Genomic DNA, 12,551 nt, shown 5'->3' with positions numbered 1-12,551 from the left:
GGTTGACGCAGCAGTCGACAGATGGAGAGTTGACAACAATGACCGTCTTGTGCACCAAACCGTCTCTAAATCATCTGGTCCTTCTTGTGCTAACATAGCTATGCCCAGACCCAGGCTGCCTACTCTTCGCTTAAAAGACCTCAAAGCATGACAAGCCCTCGTAGGGGCCATCAACCTTCGCCTTCTCCAACTAAGAAAACTTCTCAGCAGTGTCCCTTTCAGACCCAGGAGAGGAGGCAGAGGCAGGGATAGAGGAGGAAGCACAATAGAGGGGGCACCCCTTCCCACTCACTGCCTTCGGTGGGGGGATGCCTGGTGGGCCATTGGACAACTTGGCAGCAGTACGGAGTGGAGACCTGGGTAGCAGATGTTCTACGGGTGGGATATCTACTCCCCTTCGAGTTTCCTTCTCCCCTCTCCAAGTGTCCACTTCACCAAAGAATGTATGCTCAAGGCTCACTGAAGTATCTAGCTCTCCAAGAGGAAGTGAGTAAAATGATGGGAAAAGGAGCTGTGGAGGTCATGAAAGATCGATTGCCAGGCTTCTACAGCCATATCTTTCTGATTCTGAAAGCATCAGGAGATTGGAGACTGGTCATAGACCTGTCTACTCTCAACCTGTTCTTCAGAAAGACTTTGTTCAAGGTGGAAACCCCTCGTACAGTTCTAGCAGCCATCATGAGGACCGACTTCATGCTCACAATAGACCTTAAGGATGCATACTTCCAGATTCCAATTCACCAATCTTCCCAGAAGTTTCTCCGTTTCAGTCTGGGAGAGACAGTTTACCAATTCAAGGTGCTTTGCTTCAGCCTTTCAACTGCCCCACAGGTATTCACAAGTGTGTTCACCCTAGTTTTGACCTGAGCTCATTCTCACGGGATACACATCCCGAGATACCTCAACAACTGGCTGGTCCTGGCAACTTCTCGGGTAAAGTTAATCGAAGACAGAGACCGTCTACTCCAATTTTGCCACAGCTTAGGCATAGTGATAAATTTGAAAAGTCAAATCTCTCACCCAGCCAAAGGATCCTTTATCTGGGCATACATATAGACACGACAGCAGCAAGGGTCTTTCCATGAGACCAACGCATCAACAAGTTAAGGACCATTGTTCAGTCCTTCCTCTCCAGACAAAAGCAACCAGCATGTCAGTGGCAGATCGTTCTAGGTTACCTTTCGTCCCTGGAGAAGAGCGTTTCTTACGGACATCTTCAATTTCAATCCCTTCAGTGGAGATTTAGAGTTGTGGTCCCCTTCAAAGGATTCTCCCTTGTTCTGGGTTCCTCTCTCAAACAAAGTGAGACAGGACTTAGCATGGTGACTGGACAACAGGAACCTGACCATAGGAGGGCCTCTTCACTCTCTCCCTCCAGAGATTCTTCTGTTCTCAGACGCCTTGAACGAGGGTTGGGGAGCACACTTGGAAGATCTGACTTCAGGGGTGTGGGATCACATAAACATCCTGGACCTAAAAGCAGCCTTCCTGTCCCTTCAGTAATTTCAAGAAAGGGTGATAAGGCACTCCATGGTCCTCTTGTCCGACAATACCACGGTGGTGGCATATGTCAACAAACAGGGCTAGTTTCCTGTGAACTTCACGAATTTATAGTGCAATTACGCCAGTGGGTGGTGACTCACTCAGTGGATCTCTCAGCTAGATACATTCCAGGCAAGAGGAACATTGTGGCAGACAAGCTGAGTTGTCGGGGTCAAATGCTGAGAACAGAGTGGTCACTTCATCTGGAAGTAGCAGAAAGGCTGTTCTATCTGTGGGAAGACCAACAGTGGATCTCTTTGCAACCAGATACAACAGAAAACTAGAGGTAATTTGTTCGGTGGTTCCAGATCCCGGGGCCGTGGCAGAAGACACCATGCAACACCCTTGGGACAACCAGGACGTTAATGCCTTTTGCCTGATCCATCAGGTAATCAACAGAGTACAGTAATGACTTTTCAGAACCTCAGGATGACCCTAGTGGCTCCCTTGTGACCACATGCAGAGTGGTACCCCGATCGTTTAGCTCTGCTGACCGAGGCACTGAGGGAGATTCCCCCCTGGCACAACCTTCTTTGCCAACCACACATCGAGAGGTCCCACCAATCAGTAGGATCCCTATCCAGAGCTGGAGATTATCCAGTATCTCCTGCAAGCAAAAGGCTTTTCTCGCAGAGCAGCAACTGACATCTGGCTATCTCAGAAGATCATCTACAGCAGTGTACCAGGGAAAATGGGCCGTCTATTGTGATTGGTGTCATCAACGGGGCTTCTCTCCAGTTGGAACTTCTATTCCTCCATATGGAGAAGCTACTCTGTTGAGCCATTAAGGGCAATAGAGCTGCTCTAGGATTAGTGCTGCATTTGAAAGGTGTTGACCTTTCTGCCTCTTGAGTAATCTCTATACTTATCAAAAGTTTTGAACAGTCATGCTCCCTGAGAGATCTTAAGCCTCCTAATTGGGATTTGACCCTGGTACTTAGCAGCCTCACTCGTGCTCCATATGAACCCATACGAGGTTCATCAGACAGAAATTTAACCCTCAAAACGGTCTTCTTACTGGCCTTGGCTTCATTAAAGAGAGTAGGTGAACTTCATGGACTCTCTTTTAATGTTAAACACTTGAGGGGTTGGGGGTCAGTAGCCTTCGAATTTGTCCCGGAATTCGTAACTAAGACTCAAAATCCCTTGGTTCACAACGACAGGTTAGTCATTCTCAATCCCCTCCCTTGGAGATTTTGTTGGTAACAACCCAGACTAATTACTCTATGTCCTGTCAGGGTACTGTGTAGCTATCTAAAAAAGACTTGACATCTCAGACCTGAGTGTCGAAGACTTTTTTAGCACAGTGTGTGAAGTGGTTAAGAAGCATACAGTACCTCTTCACATATAGATGCCAATACAGTGCATGCGAGAGCCCATGATGTTAGGGGCCTTGGCCCTTCCATTGTTTTCAAAAAGAACTTGTCAGTTCATAGGATTTTGAAGGCTGGTATATGGCTTTCCCAAATGGCCTTCACATCCTTGTATCTGCAGGATGTTTCCCATAGGTCCTTGGATAATTTTTCTTAGGTTCAGTGGTGGCTGCTCAACAGGTTGTGTAACTCACCCAGTGCCCCTAGCGGGACAGTTTGTATCTTACCCAAGAAGTTGGTTATGGAAGTGAGAGTGAAAAGGATGACTGGACTTCTTCCTTTCTCTTGCTTTTTTTCTTTTCCAGTGGGAAGTTCCAACAAACAATGTTGGAACTGGTTACATACAGGTGAGTGAGTGAGTACCCTTTATATTTGTCATATTTGATTGTTCCTACACAGTACAAATTCTTTAGTACAAGCAAGTCCCTTCCTCTCTCTTATAAGGGAGAGAGGGACTGACAACAGAACAAGGTTGGTAGCTAATGTGAGTTTTGTTGTCTCCAACAATTACAGGTTCTTTTCCTTCTTCCAAGACACAGTGTTAACAGGAGTTCCCATTGTCTCTTAGCCCAGATGTCTGGCTGTTGAGTAACCCTTCGCTTAACAGATCAGATGCATACAACTCCTTCCTATGCCCCAACAATTGGCCAGGAAGTGAGCCCAGGTGAGCCGAACCACCAGTCAGTTCTAAAACTTACTTTATCCTCCCATCAAAAGTAAGTCTCCCCGTACATTAGGACCAAGGGTTTGTTCTGTAAGTGAACAAATGGCAAATTTTTAATCAATGTTTTTTTTTCATAACTAACAAACCTGAGGTCTTAACGTACATGGCCCACCCCTCATACAGTTACCTGGGCTGGAAGAAAACTGAAGTGCCACAGTATCCGCCAGGGGGAAACCAGGTCGGGTTCTGCCCACCTCTTGCCCCATTGGCTATCTCTTGTTGCCATAAAAAATTTATGCTATTAATAATCGTACTCCAGCTAAGCGCTTGAGAAAATCCCCTTACGGTAGGACCTCAGGTTTGTTAGTTATGGAAAATACAAATTGATAAAAAATTTGTCATGTTAGCCATCCTCATATCTTGGTAAGATAAAGGAAGAAAGCCTTTATGTTCCATCATATTACAGTACTGTAGTATCTTTTGCATTTTTTAATGCATTTACAACTAAGGACAAAAAGGACAAAAATGTGTTGGTAGTATTTGTGCTAATCTTTATTATCCATTCAGTTGTTAGTATATTTTATTTTACTATGGGAACATTAAGTTTTCTTTATTTTTTCATGAATAAGTTAAGACAACATAATTGAAAATTAAAGCACAGGCTCTGAAGCCTTGTCAGTACAGCACTCAGTAAACATGTTATTTTTTTGCTTTTATGCATAAAAAATTTCATGCTCCCTTGGTTGAAAGTAAACTTATATAAAAATTTGTATGCTTTTGCTGCTAAAAATAAATCCTCTGTATTTTTACTATATTTTGGTGTAAGATTTCTATATTATTATGAAACAATAAGTAAAACAAATTATTCAAAACTTTAGAATGATTTCATAAAAACAACAAAATTAGTGTTACAAATAATAAACTTACAACATACATTAGGTAGATAGGTTGGCACATTTTTGCACATTTAAATCTATATAAGTACAGTATACCATACTTGTGTACTGTGTATTTGTGTGTGTATTATCCAATTCCAAGTTCCAGTCCATAGAAGTTTTGCATTGGTAAAGAATTATTTTCTTTATTTTTGCTGTATTTGTATTTGGAGTAATTTTGCCTTTTGTTAATGTGGCCATACCATTTTGTGTTTGGTCACTGCTTAAAGGATGAAATGTGTTATGAGAGTGTTCCGTAAATGGAGAAGTGTCATTTTCCTTTAGCTTGTGTCTGGTATTTTAATTGCCCCATGACATCCATGAGAAGAAAGACCACCAAAGGAATAAAAATGTTTGTTCCTTAGACATGTCTTTTCAGGCCTGGTAATGATTGTAACATATTGATGACAGTTTTAATGTTGGGTATTGCCTGAATTTTAACTTATTCAAACAGTTACACTGAACATAATTTTTTTTTAATTACTTTTTGAGTTTAATCCCAGATATCTTCCTGGTTTGACACAACCTTTTGCTTCTAACACTAAAATCATATTTTGTAATTCAAGCGGTTGCATTCAAAATTTTTCCTGGAAAATTTCATATCTTGTAAACTCTTTTTCAATGAAATAAGATGCTTCTTGGTTAATCTGAAATTTTGCTTTTTCCACTGAAACCATCATGTTTTGTTACACATGAGTAACCACTGCTACTGCTATCATTCCTCATGTAAAAGCTACAGTAATACTTCATTTGCACTACAATGCAACATATTTACGAGATAAATGACAATGCAACATAAATCCCACATGGATCTGAGACAAGTGATTAAACACTTTAGGCTTTATCATGGGAGAAGATTCGTTATAACATCCCACTAGACAGTATGCTAGAGTTTGCCATTTTATCTGCCTTTCATGCTGTTCAGTTTAGCCTGACTTCAGGATGTCAAATGGGACTATGCTTTACTTCCTGTTTTGTAAATGTAACTTTAAATTCTCTGTAGAAATCCTTACTGAGCATTTTCTTATCAGTTCTAAGGTGATTGTACATATACTGTACAAATATAGACCTACAAATAAGTTTAGATACATACAAACAGGTAGATATATGTATAATATCAATATATACTGTACATATAAAAAGGGATATATATTAACATAAATACAATTTTTTTACTGTCAGACACATTTTTCTAAAAATCCAATTATCATAAAATAGCCTTACAGTGCATGAACCAGCTCCAGTCACACCAATTTGAAATATCTTTCACATGCCCAGCTCTCACATCACTGGCCCCAGAAGGGAAAGGCCTCATTTCTCTGGGTCAACCTCCATCTTGAAAAGTGCAGGGAAGGGACAAGGAAACTGGATGTTTATGATATATAGGTTACAGTAAACCCCTGTATTCACGGGGGATGTGCACTGCATCCCCCCCCCTGCAAATAGCTAAAATCCGAGAATACTTAAAACCCCCCTAAAAACACTTAGAACTGCCTATTTTGATAGTTTAAACACAAGAAAAACCCTCTAAAAATGCTCATACCTGAGTATTTTAATAGTTTTATCACAAAAAGTGCATTTAGTCATGAAAATGATATGAAAATACAGTAATTAGTGAATATTTCTCAGTGAAAAATACTGCGAATGCGCGAATTTTCCATGAATAATGTGTAGATACGTTCCACAGAGAAATCTGCGAATACGTGAGTCCACAAATACAGGGGGTTTACTGTATATGTATTTGAAATGTTTGTTTTTATAATCCATTAGTCATAAAATAGCCTGTATCACAATTTAGGAGGAAGGATGGACTGCAGAACAACAATGGAAGAGAAGAGTGAACAAAAGTAAAAGAAATCCAACCCCCTTGGGATGATTGGCAACAAAGTAACAATATGCCAGTGAAAATCACAGGAACTTCTGTAAGTAATGGGTTTGCATTGGAAGACATTATCTTAAAGAAGCAGAAGCACATGAAGCATTATGGCAGGTATTCCAGGATAACATGTTTCTAGGTTTTCCAGAACCGCAGAGGATGACTTACCCAGAACCTTCCCAGTCAATAAATCATTACCCACTGCAACAAGCAGTCCCAAGAAGTAAACACCAAGAGAGTTGTGTCAAGTATCACTTTAGTAGAATCTCACAAACATACTTTGACAGTGTCAAGTTTTGCCTGCTCTACGGATGGCAGAGCTACAGGTTACACTTAAGGCCAAAGAAGGGAAGAACTCCGTAGTTACATACAGCATGATTTTGAATTTGAGATGTTTTTCCTAGTGAAACCTCCAGATAAGCCTGGGGAAATAACCTGCCAAAGCCAATACTGGGTCTTCTTTTAAACTGGGATTTTTTAGTAAATTGTGTGAAGGTACAGACAAGGAGCTATATCCTGATGGCTTTACCTGGGCAAGAAAGACTGTCTTCAGTAGAAGTGGGAGACAAGCCAGGAATGACAAGAGCCCACAAACTAGTCATGTGTACAAGAAAACAGTGTTTTGGCCATGGGAGGGGTAAAAGAAAGATCAGTGGCTGGAGTGAGAGATTTCACTTAAGAGAACATGGATCTTGCTGAAATGCTAAAGGAGGCTAGGACAAAAAAGAATACTTTCTTCGGGGTCACATTCAACAAGGGGGCAGTGGCTAGGGGTTTATAAAGTGACGTAGTTTGCTGCATAGCACCAATGTCAAGATCTACTCGGAAGCTTATTAGTAACCCACAGGAATGCCTGGGCAAGAGATGAAATAGATCTGAAATGTTTGTATCATTTCCTAATTCTAGGCCATGCTGAAGAAGACTAAAGAGAGAGTGGAGTAACAACCCTTAATAGTAGAGAGAAGAGAAAGAACTTGATAATGTCCCTGTGGTTGCAATCTGGATGAACATGTAAATCAAAGCTGCCTTCCAGCATGAAGCCAATTGTAATTGGAGGAAGCAACTATTAGGAACCAACTTCTCCAGTGATACCAGGTGACCTATCAACTTCTATCTAGATTTAACTGTAAGCCAACGGCGAGAAGAAACTCCTGGAGGTGATGTGCCATGCCCATCAAAGGGCAGACCTGCTGCGTGGAGGTTTCGTTCTGTATACCAAAGTATACAGTACTGCCCATGTGGAAGGAGCCCGGTCTGACTTCTAGAGGTTTATTTGCCAGCCCAACAAGCAGTCACGTCCAGAAGAAATCACAAGTACTTTCTTTACCCTATTATAAAGAAGCCAAGACCAGTCAATCATCTAGTTACATGCAGTTGAGAACTCATTCCCAGTAGTATTAACTGAATAGACAGGTACTTAAGAACAGTAAAGTAACAGAATACAACAAGGCAGCATGCAGAGGGGTGGCCACATGTCGGGGTAGCCAGTAACAGGGGCAGTCAAGTAAACAAGGGCAGCCAAGTTCTCAGAGATGGCTGGATACATGAAAGCAGTAGTCTCATTATGTGCAAGCAGTCACATAGACAAGCAGGAGCCTGCACAGGAGTATTAAGTTCATGTGTGAGACTATGGAGGGTACTCAGCAGATGTCACAAGAGCAGCACTAGGCACAGATACAGACAGTGGTACAGCGGGCAGTAAAGTCAGTAGACGAATCTATAACCAAAATGTTGGCCCTGGAAACACGGTAACCTTCTTCAGCTGGTTCAGAAAGGAAGCATCATCCAAACAAATGATCTCCAACAAAAGGCTGGGTAGAATAATAGGAGGAACAAACAAACAACCCCTGATAAGGAATAAGAAAACTGCAAGACTTACTCTACAGACTCCCATGTTACCTGAAAGGAAAAATTGACCAAAACCAAGAAAAAATTATATATCACTTGAAGGAGTCATATGAACAATGACCTTAAAAACTGCAAGAAACAAGCATGCCACCAAGCAAGGAATAAAATAATGTTTGTGTATGAAAAAGAGCTGATGGTACATCACAATAACAGCAAAAACAACAGTACTCCAGGGAAGCAGAGCAGTGCAATAAGCACTATAGTTGTTAGTTGGCTCTTACAGTGGGTCTTCTTGTAAGATCTTTCAAGCTTGTGTGACTTGAGTTGTTTGACACAAAGTAAGGCTATTGTATAATTAATGGGTTCATAGAATTACACATACATATTGACATATTTGTGCTTACACATTGAGACATAGGGTATGTAAAAAGACAATCTTAACTACTTTATTACATCAACCACCAATTGTTTTCCCCTCATTGTGAGTATTGGTCTTTATGTAATTCTAACATTTTATGGCTGTCTTCCTGTTTTTTCTTCAATCACAAGAAGACTATAGTGTTTGCCAGCTGTAGCATATATATATCTTTATACACCTGAATACCTTTTTCATTTTTAATTATTAAGGTCTGTTTCTGGGACGTCTTACATTACACCGTACAATTTGGGACGTCTTACATTACACCATACAATATAATGTTTCAGTTGATAAGTGATCTGTAAATTGAAAATGCCACATTCCAAGAAGAATTCTAATTTATTAAACAATTTCCTAGTTCACATACATTCAGTTATGCTTTAATGCCCAGTCTGAGGCTTAGTTGCAGATGGCCAAATAGATGCTTAAACTCACTAATCAATAGTTATTGACAAGAAATTTCACCCCTACGAGGAGTCCCTTGGCTTTGGCTTCTTTTATGTGACCACATTTGAATGCCCTTTCAATTGTTTCTTCTTGTTACTTAGGTACTTGGAACAAACAGAATCTTGATAACTTTCACCTACTGAACCACCAAGGATTTTCATCACAAAGTGGGCATAAGGATACACTATATCTGGTTGCAAAGCTTCAGTTAAATGATACAGTGAGGTTACCAGTTGGATAGTAAAATACAATTAGCTGAAATGTTACTTGAAAAGCTTGAGTAATATTGTCTTAGTTTGTTATGACTGGGTTTTTATAAATATAGTACATACAAATTCATAAATAATTACGTACACTGGATAAAATATTCACGCATTCAAGGGATCTAACCTCTTCCAGACTCTGATGGGTGCATATAAGGCCTGCAGGCAACCAAGGGATTAGGAATTAATGTTTGTTACATAGGTACTTTTGTGGCAAGGCCAGTAACCATCTAGTTAGTTTAAGCAGCTGTTTAGCACTCTCAATTTTTGAGGTTCACATAAAATTAAGTTTACATTTAGGCAATTATTTATATTTTTGGTTTAAAGGAATTGAAAATGATGTGCTTTAGTAGCTGGCTGAAAAATTATCTGATTAATTCTGGTTTTTGGTAATGGTAACATTTGCAAATGAACTAAATTTTTTTTCTTGGCAATGGATGATATAATTGGTCTGCCATTTTTATATGGAAAAAAAAAAAACTTTTAATTTGAAGGTTTACAAGTACCCTGACAATAAATGTGTAATGTAATATAAGGCTCTTATGAACTTCAAATTAAAAGACTGGTGCGTGACAGTCAAACCTCCAAGTTTTAATCCTGAAATATTCCTTCTTTGTGAACCAGACATTTCCAGTTTTTGTTTGCCAAAACGATTTTAAAAATCCTGGTTACATAATTTAATGCCAGTAGCATATACAAAATGCATAAAGATCATATTTAATCCATGCAAACTGACAAGTACAGTAATGATTTTTCTGTTGCAAAAAGGGCTTGGGGATAAATATATTTTTCACAAATAAACAAACATGCCAAATTACTACACTTCACCACAAAATTGTATACATTAAAGTGAACAACAGTTCATAAAATTTCTTAACAGAAAGATATATTTTCTTCAAAGCACCAAAGGTTTCAGTGTTTGGCTCGGACGTTAGCACTACCTTAGATACAGAAATATTGAACACTGATGCTTTAAGTTACAGAGCACCTTTATTTGGATGAAAAAGGATGACAGTATAGTTTCCCTAATTTGTAAATCTTTACTCACTACTCTGAGGTCTTTGAAGTATGTCATGGCTAGCATCCTTTCTTGCCATGTAGCAGACTCAAAGTGCAGTAAGCAAAGTTTATGGCAGGAAGTAATTTTTCGGTTTGCTATTCAAATATTACAATTTGTTGTAATGATGCCAAATTTTGCCAAAACTGAAATTTCATCTTTACTGTGAAAGCTAATTCTGTTTATCCATAATTATTATCATTATTAATACAGTACTGTATTATTATTTTACAATCTTAGCCAATTTTCAACAGATTTTAGCTTCAACCAATCTGAACAGTACTGCTTTTCCTAGACCCACTTATAATATGAGAGCAAATTTGTGCATGTATAGTTTAATACTGTATTCATCTCCTTAGTTTCTTCTCTCCATGAATGTATGCAGAACTTTTGGTATTACCTATGTTCATTAAAAATACTCATCCTTAAGGGCTCTTTTCAAAATATGAAAAACCCTAAGGGAAATTAATAGTAAATTATTATATCCATATACAGGCAGTCCCCGGTTACTGGCGGGCTTGGTTATTGGCAATCCGGTTTTACGGCTCTTGTCTAGTGACGAAAATCCTTGATTTTTGGCGCCAATATGAGCCGATTTCCGCTTATCGGTGCCAATAATTGGGTATTAGTGCTGATACATAGCTAACAGAGGCGCCGACCTCCAGTTATTGGGGCCAATAAGCGCCGAAAATCGCCGATTTTCGGTTACCGGCAATTTTCACTTATCGTCACACCATCGGAACGGAACCTCCGCCAATAACCAGGGACTGCCTGTACTTTCTCTGCCTGATATTTGTTTAGTTTATGAATGTTTTCTTCGTGCTGTCTTTACTCCATATCTTTTAGCATAAAGTAGATTCTATAATTTATGGCACCAGCCACTCAACAAATTAGAGAAATTATACTATATACAACCATACTTTGGATTCATTAGTCAGTTTCCTTAAATGCTAAAAGTAATACAATTGAAAGTAAAGAACTGGCCAAAAAAATAACATTGAACATGAAAACTTTCAAAGGAAGTCCTGTCGTGAACAAAGTTATTGATACAGTACTATGAATGAACTACTGAAAGGTTAAAGGTATTTAATATTAAAATCTGAGCATCATCTGACTGCAGTCATCCTACTGAAAAGTTTGTATGGGATAAATAATTGGAAATACTAACTTTGGCAACTTTGTCCATATGAATGATAAACCTTTTAGCATAAGCCTGCATGCATGATTAAAGGTAGACAAACTAAGTGTCAAATAGCTGGTTAAACTAGGAAGGCAACTGTTAGTGATGGGTGAGACCTTCCCCAATCTTTTTTTTTTTCCTTGGCCTGATCCAATTCTGAGTCTTCAACTTGGAGAACTTAAGCAGCCCAGAATGTCCAAGACAAGATCATGCCACTAGTACTGACAAAACTTCTATTCTCTGGTGTTCAAAGAGAGCATCTGCCAAACTCAGGTTCCCATCCCCATCAGAAAGTTCATTATACTCTAGCAGTGTATGGTGATGCCAGTAGCAATGGAAATCACACTAAGCAGAAGGGAAGCTGAGGTTGCTGACATGTCACAGCTAAGGTATAGAGAAGCCTAGGACCAATAAGAATATAACTGACAAGGGCACACTATCTTCAGAAGGAGTTATGGTGGGTAATCCAGTACTGGAGAACTAGGAATCTAGACAAACCAAGGTTATTCCTCTCCCTGTGGCGATAAACTATGTCAGACTCAAGACAGATAACATAAAGATACCATAGGGGACTAAGACCATCAAGACTGAGAACACCAGGTAATATGGCAGTCTTCTAAGACACCAGGTATCACTTGATTATCTGTTGAATGCAGTTACATCATCTTTGGAAGTGCGTTGAGATCAGCAACAGTCATGGTAACCAAGAAGTCTTGGACAACCTGGCAAGATGGGTGAATCAGGATAATCCACAAACAAAAAATACTTCCTAAAACCTAAATTTGTGCCTTACAGAACAATCACCACAATTACAAAGACTACATTATGAGGACAGTCACATTGATGGCTGATATTTCAATGAAGGTTGTATGGCCTTGAAGTGCTACTTGACACACGAGTGCTTTACTGGCTGAAGGAATGAGTGACAGTGATCACTCTGAGGTTTTC

This window comes from Macrobrachium rosenbergii, chromosome 41, assembly GCF_040412425.1.
Source record: "Macrobrachium rosenbergii isolate ZJJX-2024 chromosome 41, ASM4041242v1, whole genome shotgun sequence".
Taxonomy (NCBI): Eukaryota; Metazoa; Arthropoda; class Malacostraca; order Decapoda; family Palaemonidae; genus Macrobrachium; species Macrobrachium rosenbergii.
This window is presented reverse-complemented; position numbering follows the sequence as displayed.